Genomic DNA, 18,949 nt, shown 5'->3' on the forward strand with positions numbered 1-18,949 from the left:
TCGGCTCACTACAAACTCTGCCTACCAGGCTCAAGCCATCTAATTTTTTTTCTTTTTTTTTGGTAGAGACAAATTTCGCCATGTTGCCCAGGCTGGTCTCGAACTGGTGAGCTCAAGTGATCTGCCCACTCAGCTCCCAAAGTGCTAGGATTACCGGCATGAGCAAGCACGCCTAGCCAAAACTAAGTAAATTTTTTTTTTTTTTTTTTGAGACAGAGTCTCGCTCTGTCACCCAGGCTGGAGTGCAGTGGCGCAATCTCGGCTCACTGCAAGCTCCGCCTCCCGGGTTCACACCATTCTCCTGCCTCAGCCTCTCCGAGTAGCTGGGACTACAGGCGCCCGCCACCACGCCTGGCTAATTTTTTTTGTATTTTTAGTAGAGACGGGGTTTCACCATGGTCTCGATCTCCTGACCTCGTGATCCGCCCGCCTCGGCCTCCCAAAGTGCTGGGATTACAAGCGTGAGCCACCGCGCCCTGCCACTAAGTAAATTTTATAGCTTCTCAGTTTTAGTTTCTAATTTGATATCTAGTGATATACATAACCCACATAAATAAAAGTTCCTAAGGGTTATCAATAATTTTGAAGGATATAAAGAGATTCTGAGACTGACAAGAAACTAACACAAGAGCAAATGACATTTCGCTGAGACTGGCAAGAGAACAAATGACATATTATTTATATATGCACTATATTGAATCACCTTACTGGATGTGTCATATCTTCCTCTGAAAAACCAGAATAAGGAACCACCCAAAACAGGGGGGTATCAAAAGCAAAATAATGACTATGTTATAATATGAAAAGATCTTCAATTATCAAATTTGTTAACTACAAAAAGGTCAAATATAAAATAACTATACAAGCTAGTTCTTGCTGAAAAAGAGAAAATGATGACTTATAGTCACGTGTGTTTACATATGCATAAACAAACACTGGATAGACAGACACATAAGAAATTGATAAAAGCAACCACCTATAAGGGAAGGGGAACATGGAATACACAGGGACAATGCAGGAATGAGACTTCTCAATTATTTTTGACTTTTAAAACACAGGAATGGGCTGGGTGCGGTGGCTCATGCCTGTAATCCCAGCACTTTGGGAGGCCGAGGCGGGAGGATCATCTGAAGTCAGGAGGTCGAGACCAGCATGACCAACACGGAGAAACCCCGTCTCTACTAAAAATACAAAATTAGCTGGGTGTGGTGGCGCATGCCTGTAATTCCAGCTACTTGGGAGACTGAGGCAGGAGAATCGCTTGAACCTGGGAGGCGGAGGTTGCAGTGAGCCAAGATCGCCCCATTGCACCCCAGCCTGGGCAACAAGAGCAAAACTCTGTCTCAAAAAAAAAAAAAAAACACAACACACACAGGAATGTATACAGAAGTTTTTAATTTTAAATTTAATTTAATTCAGTGTAAAATAATCCTAAGCCAATATTAAGCCATAATTCAAACATATTTCCAATTTCTAAGTTGCTCTGATCTCAGAAAAACAAAAAATCTTACTCTTTTTATCAGCTCTGAGGCAAAACAGTGCTGTCAGCAACTAAACACTTGTACTAGAAGAGTAAGCACTGGTCAATCTGATTTCTAAGACACAGGAGGAAAATGTTCTTTTAAACCTATAAATTAATCCATCATCTATAGAAAAAACAAAATATTATTAAGTAATTAATAAGAAAATAGCCAGGTAAAATCAGCAGTTGTGTTATTAACTCCCTTATACTTAAAAGTTGTCCTTTGCTTGAGCCTTCAGTCACAAGTAGCTCAACCTTTGCTTGCATCTCAGAGGAATATTCTGAAATTGTGAAAAGTTTCCAAATTTTATAAGAATATCAGCTTAACAAAAATTCTTAAATTATTTCTGTCACTTTTCCTAATAGTCAACACAAAAAGGCTTATTTCTTTCCACATTGATTAGTCACTCTCCATAATTTCCAACAGAATTCTTAAGCCTAGGTCAGGGCTGAGGAAACAATTCAGAGGCCAAATCTGCTTCACCACCATTTTTTTATATATCAAGTTTTATTGAAGCACAGCCAGTTATTCACTTACATATTAACTATAGCTGCTTTCACAATACAAGGGCAGAGTTGACTAGCTGCAAGGGCATAGATCATATGGCCCACAAAGCCTAAAATATTCACTATCTGATCCTTTACAGAGATAAGAGGTGTTATAGCAATAAACAAAAGTGGGTTCATATCTCCAATCTCATATCACAATACATTCCAAATGGATAAAAGACTGAAATGTCAAAAGTGAATTAATGGGCGGGGCCCAGTGGCTCACACCTCTAATCCCAGCACTTTGGGAGGCCGAGGTGGGTGGATTACCTGAGGTCAGGAGTTCAAGACCAGCTCGGCCAATATGGCAAAACCCCGTCTCTACTAAAAATACAAAAATTAGCTGGGTGTGGTGGCGGGAGCCTGTGATCCCAGCTACTCAGGAGGCTGAGGCAGGAGAATCACTAGAACCCAGGAGATGGAGGTTGCAGTGAGCCGAGATCGTGCCACTGCACTCCAGCCTGGGTGACAGACGGAGACTCCATCTCAAATTAAAAAAAAAAAGTGAATTAATAAAATAATAAGGAGCATTTATAAAGAATTAAGTGGGGAACACCCAGATATGTCCAAAAAACACTAAAGATAATAAATATAAGCAATTGGAAGAAAGAATTAACTAAAATACGTATTTGAAAACTATGGAAAAAAATATCATCAGAAAATCAAAAGTCAAATGAGATACTGGGAAAAAAATGCTTTCAACTAATGTCACAGGAAAAAAAGAGTCGATTTTTCTACAAATAGTGGCACATGCCTCTAGTCCCAGCTATTCAGGAGGCAGATGCACAAGGAGCACTGGAGCCAAGGAATTTGAGACTGCAGTGAGCTATGACTGTGCCACTGCATTCCAGCCTGGGCAACACAGTAAGACCCTGTCTCAAAAAAAAGAAAGAAAGATATGAAAACATGCTCAACCTCACTCATACTAAGAAAAATACACATTAAAACTATAGTGGCATGAATTATATTTCCACTCATGAGGAAGTAACAGGTCCAAACAACCTACATCCATATACACTACAAAAACTACATAAAACATATAAATATGTATTACATTTTTTTTTCAGACATTAGACTACATGGGCAACAGGACTGTGGAAAAGGAAATAAACAAAATGAGATTTTAAATGACCCAGAATTCTGCCAGAAGACAACTTATAAACTACTGCCCAGTGAAGAGGAGCACAGACCTGGGTGGGATCACTAAAATTTGCCACACTGAAGTTTGAGAAGGCTAGGTGGCTAGAATTTCCAGATGAGAATTTTGGAGAAGAGGAAGCTAAACAATAAAGAACTCTGGAAATCTGCAAAGGGGTCCACTCAGGTTTTCAGTTTAATACCAACCTGCCCATGCACAGGGTAAAACTCCACAAAGCCAAAGAAACTCTTCTGGGGAGAGAACAATTTCTAGAACTCAGTGAGCCAAAATCATTGCAGCTATCACCAGCCTGAGTGGAGATACCTCACTGATTATATGGCGGATTTAGAACAGGCCCCAAAAGGGTAAAGCTTTAATGATAGAACTCCACTAAAGGCCAAACTATCCTATTTTTTATCCTAAAAAATTGTAAAACAAGTCAGAAAACTATAAAAACGATCCATAAGTAATGCTGTTGCTATCTGTCAGAAATATCATCAATACTTTTTTTTTTTTTTTGAGACAGAGTCTTGCTCTGTCACCCAGGCTTGAGTGCAGTGACATGATCTCAGCTCACTGCAACCTCTGCCTCCCAGGTTGAAGTGATTCTTCTGCCTCAGCCTCCCGAGCAGCTGGGATTACAGGCGTGCACCACCACGCCTGGCTAATTTTTGTATTTTTAGTCGAGACGGGGTTTCACCATGTTGGCCAGGCTGGTCTCGAACTCCTAACCTCAGGTGATCTGCCCACCTCAGCCTCCCAAAGTACTGGGATTACAGGCATCAGCCACCACACCCGGCCACCTCAATACTTCTTAAATGAATACCACAAATATCGTACTCGGGATAAAAGTCACAAAGTCTGGCATCCAGTAAAAATTAATAGAGAGGTCGGGCGTGGTGGCTCGCGTCTGTAATCCCAGCACTTTGTAAGACTGAGGTGGGCTGATCACCTAAGGTCGGGAGTTCAAGACCAACCTGGCCAACATGGTGAAACCCCATCTCTACTAAAAATACAAAAATTAGCCAGGCATGGTGGTGCGTGTCTGCAGTCCCAGCTACTCAGGAGGCTGAGGCACAAGACATCACTTGAACCTGGGGGATGGAGGTTGCAGTGAGCCGAGATTGCACCACTGCACTTCAACCTGGGTGACAGAGCCAGACTGTCTAAAAAAATAATAATAATAATAATAGACATACAGCCAGGCACAGTGGCTCATGCCTATAATCCCAGCCTTTGGGAGGCCAAGGCAGGCAGATCACTTGAGCCCAGGAGTTAGAAACCAGACTGGGCAACATGGCAAAAACCTGTCTCTACCAAAAATACAAAAATTAGCCGGGCACGGTGGTGCACACCTGTAGTCCCAGCTACTCAGAAGGCTGAGGCAGGAGGATCAAGTGAGCCCTGGAAGTCGAGGCTGCAGTGAGCTGTGATTGTGCCAAGGCACTCCTGCCTTGCGGTGGGGGTAGAGGTAGAGCGAGGAAGGGAAGGAGGAAAAGAGGGAGAGAGGAAGGGAGGAAAGGAGGGAGGGAGGGAGAGAGGGAGGAAGGGAGGGAGGCAGGCAGGCAGGCAAACGTGACCAATAAACAGGAAGAAAAATAATTCACTATACCCAGACCCAGAAATTATAGATTAAAAAAACAGCTATTGTAGAAATATTCAGTATGCGCAAAAATCTAAATGACATGAACATATGAAAATAAGAGAATCGGCCAGGCACGGTGGCTCACACCTGTAATCCCAGCACTTTGGGAGGCCAAGGCGGGTGAATCACTTGAGGTCTGGAGTTCAGGACCAGCCTGGCCAATATGGTGAAACCTCATCTCTACTAAAAATACAAGTTAGCTGGGTGAGGTGGTGGGCGCCTGTAATCCCAGCTACTCGGGAGGCTGAGGCAGACGGATCGCTTGAACCTGGGAGGCGGAGGTTGCAGTGAGCCAAGATTGTGCCACTGCACTCCAGCCTGGGCAACAGAGTGAGATTCCATCTCAAAAAAAGAAAATAAGACAATCAAATGGAATATAGAGATGAAAATTATAATATTTGATATAAAAGTTTCATTCATGGAATTAAAAGCAAAATTAGATACTGCAGAAGATCATTGAACTTGAGAACAAAGCAAAATAAATTATCCAAAAGGAAACACAGAAAAAAAGGGCGGAAACATTCTCAGTGAACTGTGGGAGAATATTAAGCTATCTAAGATATATGTGACTGGAGTGTCAGAAACACAAAAAGAGAAAAAAAAATACTCGAGGAGGTAATAATAAAGACGAAAAATTTCCAAATTTTCTGAAAACTATAACCCAGGCATCCAACAATCATAGTAAGCCCCACGGGATAAAGTCAAAACTATTCAAAGGTACATGATAACAGCAGGAAAATGATAATAAGTAAAAAATTGTCAAGCGACCTGAAGAAAAGACACACTATATTCAGAGAAACAAATATAAAAAACATCATAGACTTCCAGAAGCTATGCTAAGCCAAAATACAATACAAAATTTATAAGGTGCTACAACACACCAAAAACTTAATACCTACCAAACTACCTTTCAATAAAGAAGGGCATAATGATAGAGTGAATTCATCAAGAAAACATATATCCCAATATGCACACCAAATAATATAAAATCAAAAATACGTGAAACAGCCAGGCATGGTGGCTCATGCCTATAATCCTAGCACTTTTGGAGGGAGGGAGGGAGAGGGAGGGAGAGAGAGGGAGAGAGAGAGGGAGAGGGAGGAAGAGAGGGAGAGAGAGAGACAGAGGGGGAGAGAGGGAAAAAGAGAGAGAAAGAAACAATGAATCAAGAAAACTAAAAGAGGCATGGCACGGTGGCTCACACCTGTAATTCCAGCACTTTGAGAGGCCAAGGCGGGTGGATCACTTGAGGTCAGAAGTTCGAGACCAGCCTGGACAACATGGGGAAACCCCATCTCTACTAAAAACAAAAATTAGCTGGGTGTGGTGGTACACACCTGTAGTCCCAGCTGCGGGAGGCTAAGGCAGGAGAATCACTTGAACCTGGCAGGTGGAGGTTGCAGTGAGCTGAGATTGTGCCATTGCACTACAGCCTGCGCAACAGAGAGACACCCTGTCTCAAAAAAAAAGGAAACTAAAAGAAAAAATACGACAAGTCCCCATCTATAGATGGAAATTTCAACACTGCTCTTAAGAATTCGTAGAAATAGTGAAAAGAAAATCAATAGGAATACAGAAGATGCAAACACAATAATCCAACTTAATCTAATTAACATTTATAGAGCATTCCACCCCACAACTACAGAAAACATACATACTCTTTAGGAGTCAAGGTCGTGCTCTGTCACCCACGCTGGAGTGCAGTCGTGTAATCATAGCTCAGTGCAGCCTCGAACTCCTGGGCTCAAGCAATCATCCTGCCGCAGACTCCCAAATTGCTAGGATTACAGGCATGAACTACTATGCCCAGCAGAGAACACATATTACTTTCAAAAGAACATGGAACACTCACCAAGACTGAACATGGAACACTCACCAAGACAGATCTTGTAATGCGCCACAAAACAAGTCTACTGTGAGCTGTCAGGGCTCAAGGAAGAAAAACAGATGTAATAGTTCCTAAACTTATTTGACCATAAACCCTTTCTGCAAAAGGCATCTCCAGAGACTACTGTCTCCCAGAACACATTGAAGTCAGGGACCTCAGTGAAAAAAATACTTGAGGTAATAATAAAGACAAAAAATTTCCAAATTTTCTGAAAACTATAACTCAGACATCCAAGAATCACAGTAAGCCCCAAACAGGATAAACTCAAAACTATTCAAAGGTACATGATAACAGCAGTAAAATGTAATAAGAAATCGTCAAGCAACCTGAAGAAGACACATTATATTCAGAGAAACAAATATTCAGAGGATATACACACTATATTCAGAAAGACACACTATATACAGAGAAACAAACCATCACGCCCAGCCAATTTTTATATTTTTAGTAGAGATGGGGTTTCACCATGTTGGCCAGGCTGGTCTCAAACTTAATGCTTAATCTGTATTCCTTACAGATGTTGAACCATTTTCAACATCTCTTCCTTTCTCTCCTCCTGTGACTAACAAAATCAGGCAATCAATACAAATTTCCTTTCCTTGACCATCAGTCAGAATTAGTCAATCTTATGAAGTATCTGAAAAAGTCCTAAAGCAGGAATAAGCTTGACATATTTGGGGAACAGCAAGGAGCTCAGAATGGCTGGAATAATGTGGTGAAAGGAAAAAATAGTAGATAAAATGAGAAAGTTAAGCAGAGGTCATAGTATGTAAGACCTTGTAAGTTGTGGTAAGAAGTTGGAATGTGGTTATGTAATTGGGGGAGGGGAGGTTAAGAAAAGGATATTATCGAATCTACATTTTCAAAAAGATTTCTTTGCCTCTGTGTAAAGAACAGAATGGAAACTGGGCAACCAGTAGGAAGCTCTCCCAGTAACATAAGAGATGGCTAAGACCAGAATGGCTTAGACCAGACTTACATGTATGTGTTTCACAGAAAAATGCCCAGGCAAATCTACTTAAATTATGTTGAGATGTCTTCAACTTAAAGCTTTTTTTTTGAGACAGAATCTCACTCTGTCACTCAAGCTGAAGTAGTACAGTGGCATAATCACAGCTCACTGCAGCCTCAACCTCCCAGGCCAAAGTGATCCTCCCACCTCAGCCTCCACAGTATATGAGACTATAGATAGGCATGTGCCAACCACACCCAGCTAATTTTTGTTATTTTTTGTAGAGACGGGGGTCTCACTATGTTGCTGGTCTTGAATTCCTGAGCTCAAGCAGTCCTCCCACCTCGGCCTCCCAAAGTGCTGGGATTACAGGCATGAGCCACCAAGCCTGGCCTGAAGTATTTTCTTTACTTGGCTCCCAGGACATCTCATTCTCCTCCTCATGAGATGCTTAATCTGTATTCCTTACAGGATCTCCCTCATCCCCCCAACCTCTTCATGTTGGAATGTTCTAAGGCTTGGTCACTGAATCTCTTTTGTCTAACTATTCTCATTCCCATGGTAATTTCATCCAGATACCTGGCTTTAAAAATCATGTATGGCCAGGCGCGGTGGCTCATGCCTGTAATCCCAGCACTTTGGGAGGACAAGGTGGGCGGATCATGAGGTCAGGAGTTCGAGACCAGCCTGGCCTCCACAGTGAAACCCCGTCTCTACTAAAAATACAAAAAATCAGCTGGGCGTGGTGGTGGGCGCCTGTAATCCCAGCTACTCGGGAGGCTGAGACAGGAGAATCACTTGAACCCAGGAGGTGGACACTGCAGTGAGTAGAGATCATGCCACTGCACTCCAGCCCAGGAGACAGTGTGAGATTCTGTCTCCAAAAAAAAAAAAAAATCATTTATATGATGCTAATTTCCACTTTCAAATCTCTAGTCTAGACCACTCCCCTAAACTCCAGACTCATACATACACTTGACTGTACAGTGAACATCTCAAACTTAACATAACAAAATTGAGCTCCTAACCTTCTCCCGCCAAACTTGTTCCTCTTAGGTCTTCCCTATCTCAGTATAATAGCAACTCCATCACTGCTATCGCTCAGGGATAAACCTTAAGAGATAACCATGACTCCTTTCTTTCTTTCGCACCCCATACTTCAAGTATGTCAGCAAATCCTCTCAGCTCTATCTTCAAAATATATTCAACAACCAATCACTTCTCACCGTCTCCACTGTTACTACTCAGTTCAAGCCACTATCATCTCACAGTTGGATTACTCCTTTCCTCCTAACTGGTCTCCCTGGTTTTGCCCTTGCCACTGCTTTCACCACTCCCCAGCCTTCAACTACTCTCATCACAGCAGCCAAGTAATTATATTAAATCTAAATTAGATCATGCCATCAACTGCTCAAAACCTTCCAATGACCATCTGACTCAAGTAAAAGTCCTTTCTAGACTAGGCACAGTGGCTCATATCTGTAATCCCAGCACTCTGGGAGGCTGAGACAGGAAGACTGCTTGAGTCCACAAGTTTAAGACCAGCCTGAGCAATATAGTGAGACCTGCCCCCCAACATCTCTACAAAAAATACAAAAATTTGCCAGGCACGCTGGTGCTGCCTGTAGTCCCAGCTACTCAGGAGATTGAGGTGGGACGATCACTTGAGCACAGGAGGTTAAGTTTCAATGAGCTACGACTGCACCACAATGCCCTCTAGCCTGGGCAACAGAGCAAGACCCTGTCTCAAAGTCTCCAGCCACCTCTTAACTCATATACTACTACTCTGTTCCAGTTCACTTCATTTCAGCTGCAATGACCTTGCTTACTGGGTGTTCCTCAAATATTCCAGGCCTGCTCTAGCCTCAGAACCTTTGAATTTGCTGTACCCTCTGCCTAAAATCATCTATCCCCAGATAATGTACAATGCAAGGCTTGTTCTTTCACCTACATGAGGCTTTTTTTTTTTTTCTCTTTTTGACAAATCCTCAATCTGTCACCCAGGCTGGAGGGTAGTGGTGCAAACATGGTTCACTGCAGCCTTAACCTCCTGGACTCAGGCCATCCTCCTGCCTCAGCCTCCTGTGTAGCTGGGACCACAAGCACACATCACCACATCACTACGTCCAGCTAATTTTTTTAACTTTTGTAGAGATGATGGTCTCACTTTTTTGCCCAGGCTGGTCTCCAACTCCTGGGCTCAGGCAATCCTCCCATCTCAGCCTCCCAAAGTGCTGGTATCACAGACCTGATCCACAGCACCCAGCTCAAGTCTTTACTCAAATATCATCTCAGTGAAGTCTTTTTTTTTTTCTTTGAGACAGAGTTTCACTCTTGTTGCCCAGGCTGGAGTGCAGTGATGTGATCTCAGCACACTGCAACCTCCGCCTCCTAGGTTCAAGCAATTCTTCCACCTCAGCCTCCCAAGTAGCTGGGATTACAGGCGGCCGCCACCGCGCCCGGCTAATTTTTTTGTATTTTTAGTAGAGACAGGGTTTCACCGTGTTAGCCAGGATGGTCTCGATCTCCTGACCTATTGATCCGCCTGCCTCGGCCTCCCAGAGTGCTGGGATTACAGGGGTGAGCCACCGCGCCTGGCCAATTTTTTGTATTTTTAGTAAAGATGGGGTTTCATCATATTGGCCAGGCTGGTCTCAAACTCCTGACCTCAAGTAATCCGCCCGCCTCGGCCTCCCAAAGTACAGGGATTACAAGCGTGAGCCATGGCACCTGGCCAAAGTCTTCCCTTTCAATGCTATTTAATATTACAGCCTCAACCCCCGAGCCTTTAAACATTCCCTATGCACCAGCTGTGCTTTGTTACTCTCCATAGCACTTTCCTCTATCTAGCATACCATATATTTTCTTTTTTTTTTTCCATGACATAGCCCTCAAGAGGTCCTGAGAACATGTACCCAATTTTCCTTATTTTATTCATAGTCTGTCCCCCTAGTTAAAATGTAAACCCCAGGAATTTGTCTGTTTCATCCCCTACTATACACCTAGTCCCATCAGCAGTGCCTTTGACATAGCAGAAATTGATTCGTTCAATATTGAACTGCTGAATATTAAATAAAGCCTCTTCAGAAGTGCCATAAATTTTGTTACGCCCAATTCAAATGTTAGGACTAGCCTAATTAAAATATACCAATTATTTTGTAATTATATATGTATTATATTTATATTATACTAAGCATTCCTTTTTAGTTATATGTTTATTATTTTTTAATGTAAGATATTACTTGACAATTACAAAGATGTTTACTGATTCCAAATAGTTCAACCTCTCACTCTGGCATAGCTATAAATGGAAAGAACAGTAGGCTTTTCAGCCAGAAGTCCTGGGTTCAAATTTTAGCTCTGCAATTTACCAGTTACGATTCATGCAAGCCTCCTCCAAGTCTTAGTTTTTCTTGTTAACAGTAAGCTTTAGCCAGAAGTCCTGGGTTCAAAACCCAACTCTACCATTTACAAGTAATATGACTCAGATGATGCAGCCTCCTCCAAGTCTTCGTTTCTCATCTATAAAATGGCAAGGTGAGGGTAGAATTAAAGACTTGCCTGCATTACCTACCCTATACCTAATCATAGGATTATTGTAACAATTAAAAATATATAGCCAGGCGTGGTGGCTCACACCTGTAATCCCAGCACCTTGGGATGCCGAGGCAGGTGGATCACGAGGTCAGGAGATCAAGACCATCCTGACCAACATGGTGAAACCCCATCTCTACTAAAATACAAAAAATTAGCCGGGCGTGGTGGCACATGCCTGTAGACCCAGCTACTTGGGAGGCTGAGGCAGGGGAATCGCTTGAACCAGGAGGCGGAGCTTGCAGTGAGCTAAGATCTTGCCACTGCCCTCCAGCCTGGGCGACACAGCAAGACTGTGTCTCAAAAAAAAAAATATATATATATATATACATATATATATATATGTATGAGGGAATCCTTTATATAAGCCATAATATACATATATATAATATACACGTATGAGTTAAATAATATACACATATACATAATATACGTATATGAGTTAAATATTCATACTGTAGTTTGGGGAAAAGGAAGTGGGACAGAGTGTTTTGGGCAGCACATTTTCCCATACCTTCCTGCCCCTAATACTAAACTCTAATTTTAGAGTCAGACTGGTTCTTCAACTTACTTGTTATACCTTAAACAAGTTACTCAACTTAGGTCATTGTTTCCACATCCATAAATGGAGATAATACCTACCTTGGAGGCTCCTTTTGAAGATTAGGGATTATATATACACATACGTAATATACCTATGAAATATACTTAATGAAAGTGTTTGCCAATTTCATCTTCTTTCAAATGGACAAAAACTCAAGAGCAGTTGACACGAACCATGGAGACAGAGAAGGAGATGATTTTGACTTGGAAACTGCATGTGAAAGGACAAGGAAACTGAAAACCAGAAGTAATCAGGCAATCACATCAATAGTTTGCCTATTAAATTTGTTCTTTCCTTCTTGCCTTTCTGCAAGGTAAAATAGGATGGGATGCAAAGAAAAATCAGCATACAGAAAACAGTATTTAGTAACATAAAATAATTCACTTCGAAACTAAATTTTATTATGTAGTCTTTCCAAAGACAAATATTTTTATTATTCAGTTTTTCAATTTCCAACACACCAAGATGTATTATTTTGACACTCTATCTTTTTTTAATCCAATCAAACTTACGGCAAATATTTTACACTCCTAAACTTAAGGTACATGCCAAAAAAATTAAGTTGTAGTTTTCCAGCTATAGAACCCTGATATAATTTTATTGTTTAGAAACATAGTAGAATTAATGAAAACAAAAACTAAAACTGCATTTAAGATATATATCATAAAAATACTTCAAGAATGCTCTTTGAAATTATCAGACTTTGATATTTCCTCAATTCCATGACAGCCATGATTATAAGATGTACCATCAATCATATAACCACTATTTTCCAAGGGAAGAAAAGCAAAGAAACGTTCTGTTTCTTAACATAGGGACTTGTTACATAGGGTATATTAAATCTGTGAATATCCACCAAGGTATATACTTGATTTGTATACTTTTTCAATATATGTTTACTTCAACAAAAAAAAAAATTAATGTAATGTCCTGCTACTTCACAAATACAGCATACATACGCTCAAATCAACTAAATGAAGTATAGATCTAAATATGAAAGATAAAAAGAGAAAGCTCTTAGAAAAAAGCACAGGAGGGTAACTTCATGACATTCAGGTAGGTAGAGACTGCATAAATGGGAAACAACAAAAGCACTAACCAACTGATAAACTGGACTTCTTTAAAATTAAGAATTTGACCAGGCATGATAGCTTATGCCTGTAATCCCAGCACTTTGGGAGGCCAAGGCAGGAGGACTGCTTGAGACCAGGAGTTTGAGACCAGCCTGGGCAAGAAAGTGAGACACGATCTCTACAAAAAATTTTAACAATTAGCCAAGCATGATGGCGCACACCTGTAGTTAGCTACTCAGGAAGCTGAGACAGCAAAATCGCTTGAGACCAGGAATTTGAGACCGGCCTCAACAAGAGTGAGACACCATTTCTACAAAAAATTTTTAAACTTAGCCAGGCATGATAGTACATGCCTATAATCCTATTCGGGAAGCTGAGGTAGGGGGATCGCTTGAGCCCAGGAGTTAGAGGCTGCAGTGAGTTGTGATCACACCATTGCCATCCAACTTGGGCAACACAGCAAGACCCTGTCTCAAATAAATAAATAAATAAATAAATAAATAAATAAATAAATAAATAAAAGTAAAAGTTTTAATTCATTGACACACCAAGATTCTAAAAGGGCAGAAGATAGTTGCAATATGTATCTAACAAAGAAATGTAGCCAGAATAAGAACTAGAAGTCAATATGAAAAAAATAAACAGCCCAATAGAAAAAAAGGGCAAAAGATTTAACAGACACTTCACAAAAGCAGAAATCCAATGGCCAATAAACATGGGGTCCCTAACAAGAAAAAATGCTCAACTTCATTAAGCATCAGGAAAATACGAATTAAAACTACACTACAATATCACTACACACCCTTCCAGAATAACTACAAATAAAAAGACTGACAATACCAAGTGTTAGCAAAGATGAAAAGCAACTGGAGCTCTTGTACACTGCTGGTGGGAGTGTAAATTTGTAAAACCAATTTGCAAAACTTTAGCAGAATCTATTAAAACTTATCATATGGGATCGGGCACAGTGGCTTACACTTGTAATCCCAGTACTTTGGGAGGCTGAGCCCGCGTTGGGCGGGGGCCAAATCACCTGAGGTCAGAAGTTCAAGACCAACCTGGCCAACATGCTGAAACCCCATCTCTACTAAAAATACAAAAATTAGCCGGGTGTGGTGGTGCATACCTGTAATCCCAGCTACTCGGGAGGCTGAGGCAGGAGAATTGCTTGAACCCGGGAGGCAGAGGTTGCAGTGAGCTGAGATTGCGCCACTGCCCTCCAGCCTGGGCAACAGAGTTAGACTCCGTCTCAAAAAAAAAAAAAACCAAGAAACAAAAAAAACTTTACCATTTGCATAGACCATGATCTAATCACTCCACCCTAAGGCATATATCCACCAAAAATCACATATACATCGACCAAAAAAAGGTATAAAAGTGTTCACGGCAGCAAAACTAAAAAACCCAAATGTCCATCAACAGAATAAACTGGAATTGTCACACAACAGAATGAACAAAGTACAATACAACATGTATTAATCTTACAAATGTAACACCGAGCAAAAGCTCAAAGGAGCCAGGTGCAGTGGCTCACACCTATAATTCCAACACTTAAGGAGACTGAAGGAGGAAGACTGTTTGAGCCCAGGAAGTTGAGGCTGCAGTGAGCTATGATCGAGCCACAGCACTCTAGCCTGGGCAACAGAGAAACTCTATCTCCAAAAAAAAAAAGAAGCTCAAAGAATACATACTGTATAATTCCACTGATACAGAATTGGAAAACAGACAAAATTTTTCTATGTTCTTAAAATACAAGGAACATTGAATGGGGAGAGGGGCATTTGGTGGGAATTCCAGTACTGATGTGTTTCTTGAGTTGAATACTCATTATGTGAATATACTTATTCATCTAGCTGAATTTGTTTAAAGTATGTCATACTTTAAAAATCTTACACTCACTGGATCCCTACCTGGCAGAACAGGATTGGTAATCCCTTCCTACCACCAAGATGCTTCATCTATACCATGATCAGAGACTTGAATGGCAGCAGTCTCACATCAGCCCCACCGCTCTTCAGAATGTAAACATTTGTATCCCTGTACATATCTGCTACCAATACTTACCACTTGCTAATTATATGCCTACTATATGCCAAGCACTTTAACATTCAGTTAAATACTTACTGAGCATCTACTATGTACAAAGCCTATGCTGAGTACTTAGGGTACAAAAAAATGAGTAAGACATGGTACCTGGCTTACCTCATACACAGGTAACATCAAAAACCACGTTGGGGAGGCAAAGCACCAGGGTAGGTTTCTTGGAGGTGTTAACACTTGAGTCTTCAAAAGAGGAGTAGGAATTATCCCAACAAAGAACATTTCAACAGAGGGACCAGTTTGTGCAAGAGCACAGTGATAAGAAACAGCATGATGTATTTAAAGAAACAATGAACAACTATTAGATGTCACTTAAGGGGGGTAAAACCAAAACTGGGTTGGGGTAGGGGAAAGCGGTCATAGAGATAGGAAGATGGCAAGTTATGAGGGGACTTAGACCTTAACCAACAGGCAAGATAGATCAGTGAGGAAATGATCAAAGGAATGATTTGGCCAACATACTATTCAGGCAGCAGTACAGAAGATGGATTTAAAGGGATAGGACTGGCAGAAGAAGTCCAGTTTGGAGACAGTTGTAATTATCCTGACAGATGATGATAAGGGCCTAAAATAATGGAATGAAAGCGGTAGCAAATCTGGAGAAAACAGACTACATTTAGATTATGTTGCTGGTCCAGAGATCAAACTTTGACAACCACTAACCTACACTGGCTAGGGTTTGGCAAATTTTTTCTATGAAGAGCCAAAGAGTAAATATTTCAGACTTCGTGTGTCAAATACAGTCTCTACAGCATTTCATGTTTTTGTTTGTTTTTTAAACAACCCATTAAATATTAACAACCATTCTTAGCTACTGGACCTTACCAAAAAAAAAAAAAAGGCTGCAGCTACATTTGCGGTATGGGCCACAGTTAGTTTGCTGATCCCTGCTGCACACACATAAAGAAGTGAGAATGGGCTGGGTGTGGTGGCTCACGCCTGTAATCCCAGCACTTTGGGAGGCGAGGCAGGCAGATCACGAGGTCAGGAGTTGAAGACCAGCCTGGCCAATATGGTGAAACCCCATCTCTACTAAAAATACAAAAATTAGCCAGGCACGGTGGCGGGGGCCTGCAGTCTCAGCTACTCAGGAGGCTGAGGCAGAGGGATCTATTGAACCCAGGAGGTGGAGGCTGCGGTGAGCCAAGATTGTCCCATTGCGCTCCACCCTGGGCAACAGAGCAAGATTCCATCTCAAAAAAAAAAAAAAAAGGAGAATGAATCATCCTATGAGATTAATTTTCCTAAAATGCTATTTGTATCATATTAGTCCCCTACTCAGAAACCTCCATTGGTCCTCACTCTCAACTGAGTAAGTCCAGTCCCAATGATGCCTAGCATTCATAGGCATCTGTACTCTAGGACCAGCCTACTACTCCAGGCTCATGAACTATGCGCCCCTGTGTACCTTCCATTCTTATTAAATTGAACTATTTACATTTACCTGCCTCTGTATCTGTGTGGGGTTTCCCAATCCAATGTTCCTTCCTCCCTGCTCCAAACCTGTTCAAATACCCTTCCTTCAAAGCATAATTCAAATCCTACCCCAAAATGATTCTACCCTCCTCAGTAGTCCTAAAAGCACATCTCAACTTACTTGATATTTATTTGCTGCCCTAAAAGTTATTACTTACTTCAAATAAACTGAAAATTCCTTGAGGGCAAGAAATAATTTATGTCACTCTCTATAAATGGATCTAGCATATAACAAGGGATAAACAAAAAGATACATGTGTGTGTATATATGTAATATTTATATATGTACACACACACTTTTTTCTGAAATAGCTATATAACTAAAGCAAATGTGTTTTCACCCTTATTTATGTCGGTAATTAAACACATTAATTCTATGGACACAAGGTGAATGCTGTAGGAATCACAGAATGACAATCCACAAACACCTCTCCATCTCCTATTACTCACACTTTTTTAGGACTAATATGCTAGAGAAATAACACAAGTCCAATTTTTCCAACGGTCAATGTTATCAATGTAGGTACACTGACAAATATTAAAGACAGGCGTTACTAAACCCAGTCGAATCGAAGTTTACTTATCTGTAGTTGTACTTCATTTATTTTTAAAATACAAAATAAGCTTTTACAATTGAATTGCTTTAAATCTACCCTCAATTATTACTCAAGTTTAAAAAGTCCCACACTGACTCCCCCAAAAATTGTCATATATCTGGCCTTAATTTTAAGGTTCTCTGTGACAATGCACATTACCAAAAATGGTACTATTGATTTCACTCAGAATTTAGGGAAATAAGAATATACTTAGAATTTTTCTGAAAATAGTCCTCTTTAGTTCACTGTTGATAAATAACAATAATCACAGAATGTTTTGAGCTGGATTAACGAATTCATCTTAGAATACCAAAGAAGTCTTTCCAAATCCAAGTGTAAGCTATGCCATATAAGATTATCCAAAGAATGTTCAAGAATCTATAGAAATTCCTCCAGAATCACTTGCCCACATTCCAATGCAAACTACAACAAAAGTTTAAAACACTGAACTTCTGGCCTGGCACAGTGGCTCACGCCGGTAATCCCAGGACTTTGGGAGCCCCAGGCGGGCGGATCATGAAGTCGGGAGTTAGAGACCAGCATGGCCAACATGGTGAAACCTGTCTCTACTGAAAATACAAAAAATTAGCTGGGCGTGGTGGCGCGTGCCTGTAATCTCAGCTACTCAGGAGGCCGAGGCAGGAGAATCGCTTGAACCTAGGAGGCGGAGGTTGCAGTAAGTCAAGATCGAGCCATTGCACTCCAGCCTGGGCGACAGAGCAAGACTCCGTCTAGAGAGGTGAAAAAAAAAAACACTTTTCTACATGTTTCCCCATACGCTGAACAAGAATAATTTAACTGGCAATCTCAGGCCTTGAGGATGATTAAATGTTTATGAAGTACTTTAGGACCATGAATGGAAGCCACTGTAACCATAAAATGTCATATTTGCTTAATGCAAAACTATAGCTACCTGTTAGCTATAGCTGCAAATCCAATCCTCACAATTCTTTTGTGTCTCCCTAACACAGAAAATCTTCAGTGAGTCATGTATTTCAGTAAGGTACATGTATTTAATGAGCTACTTTAGCAACCTCAGAGAAACGAATTTTCTTCCAAATCTTTGCTTTCTCACAGGCCATGTCACTCTCCAAGCCAATTCTTTGAGAAGGGAAACATGATCCGATTCACCTCAAGAAGCTAGGCCTAGTTATTGACAAGCCAATACCAAATGACTGAAGACTATGAGGAATCACAGTAGAACTTTCTTTGTTAACATACCAGAAATGTGACTCCTGAAAATAATCCCAGAAAACAGGCATTCTCACAAGACGCTTTATTATAGAGAAAGTCCCTACACTTTTACATAAAGAAGTCTAAAATGCTTTTAGGCAGTGGAGAAAGAAAACTCAACTCGCTCAAAGCTTAAACTTAATTCTTTAGGTAGTTCCAGCACCTGCCTGGTGTAGGGCGACCAGTGACTGGGGCGACTGCTCGGGAAAAGTGCTGATGCCATCTCCAGCTGCCCCTTTCGTGAATGACAGTAACAATGCAAACACTGACAAAAGAGCTGGGAGCCCCTCCACCCCCAAGCCCCTGCTTAGCAGTACTTCCACCCCAGCCCCAACATACAAAGTGACAAATCCCTGAAAGGCCCTCCTCTGACAGATCTCCCCATGCAGAGACCTCGTCTGTAGTCTGGTAACGTGAAAAAGTGCTACCCTTCACTCTCTACAAGACAGCGGAGCCCCTTAAAGGTGCGGGGAAATGCTGCCTCCTTCTCCAGCACCAGAGGCACGGGGCGAGAAGACTTCCTCTCCGGCTGCGGGCGCGGGGGCTCGGGGGGCAGACCGAGAGAACTCCCTCTGGGCG

At 41.3% G+C, this 18,949-nt stretch overlaps 1 protein-coding gene across 3 annotated transcripts in view; it reads right to left on the reverse strand.

Moving 5' to 3' along the window:
- MEMO1 (mediator of cell motility 1) overlaps window positions 1-18,949 on the reverse strand; it is a 145,992-nt gene that overhangs the window by 125,697 nt on the left and 1,346 nt on the right. The gene's annotated exons all lie outside the window — the stretch shown is intronic.

This window comes from Hylobates moloch, unplaced genomic scaffold (assembly GCF_009828535.3).
Source record: "Hylobates moloch isolate HMO894 unplaced genomic scaffold, HMol_V3 SCAFFOLD_13, whole genome shotgun sequence".
Taxonomy (NCBI): Eukaryota; Metazoa; Chordata; class Mammalia; order Primates; family Hylobatidae; genus Hylobates; species Hylobates moloch.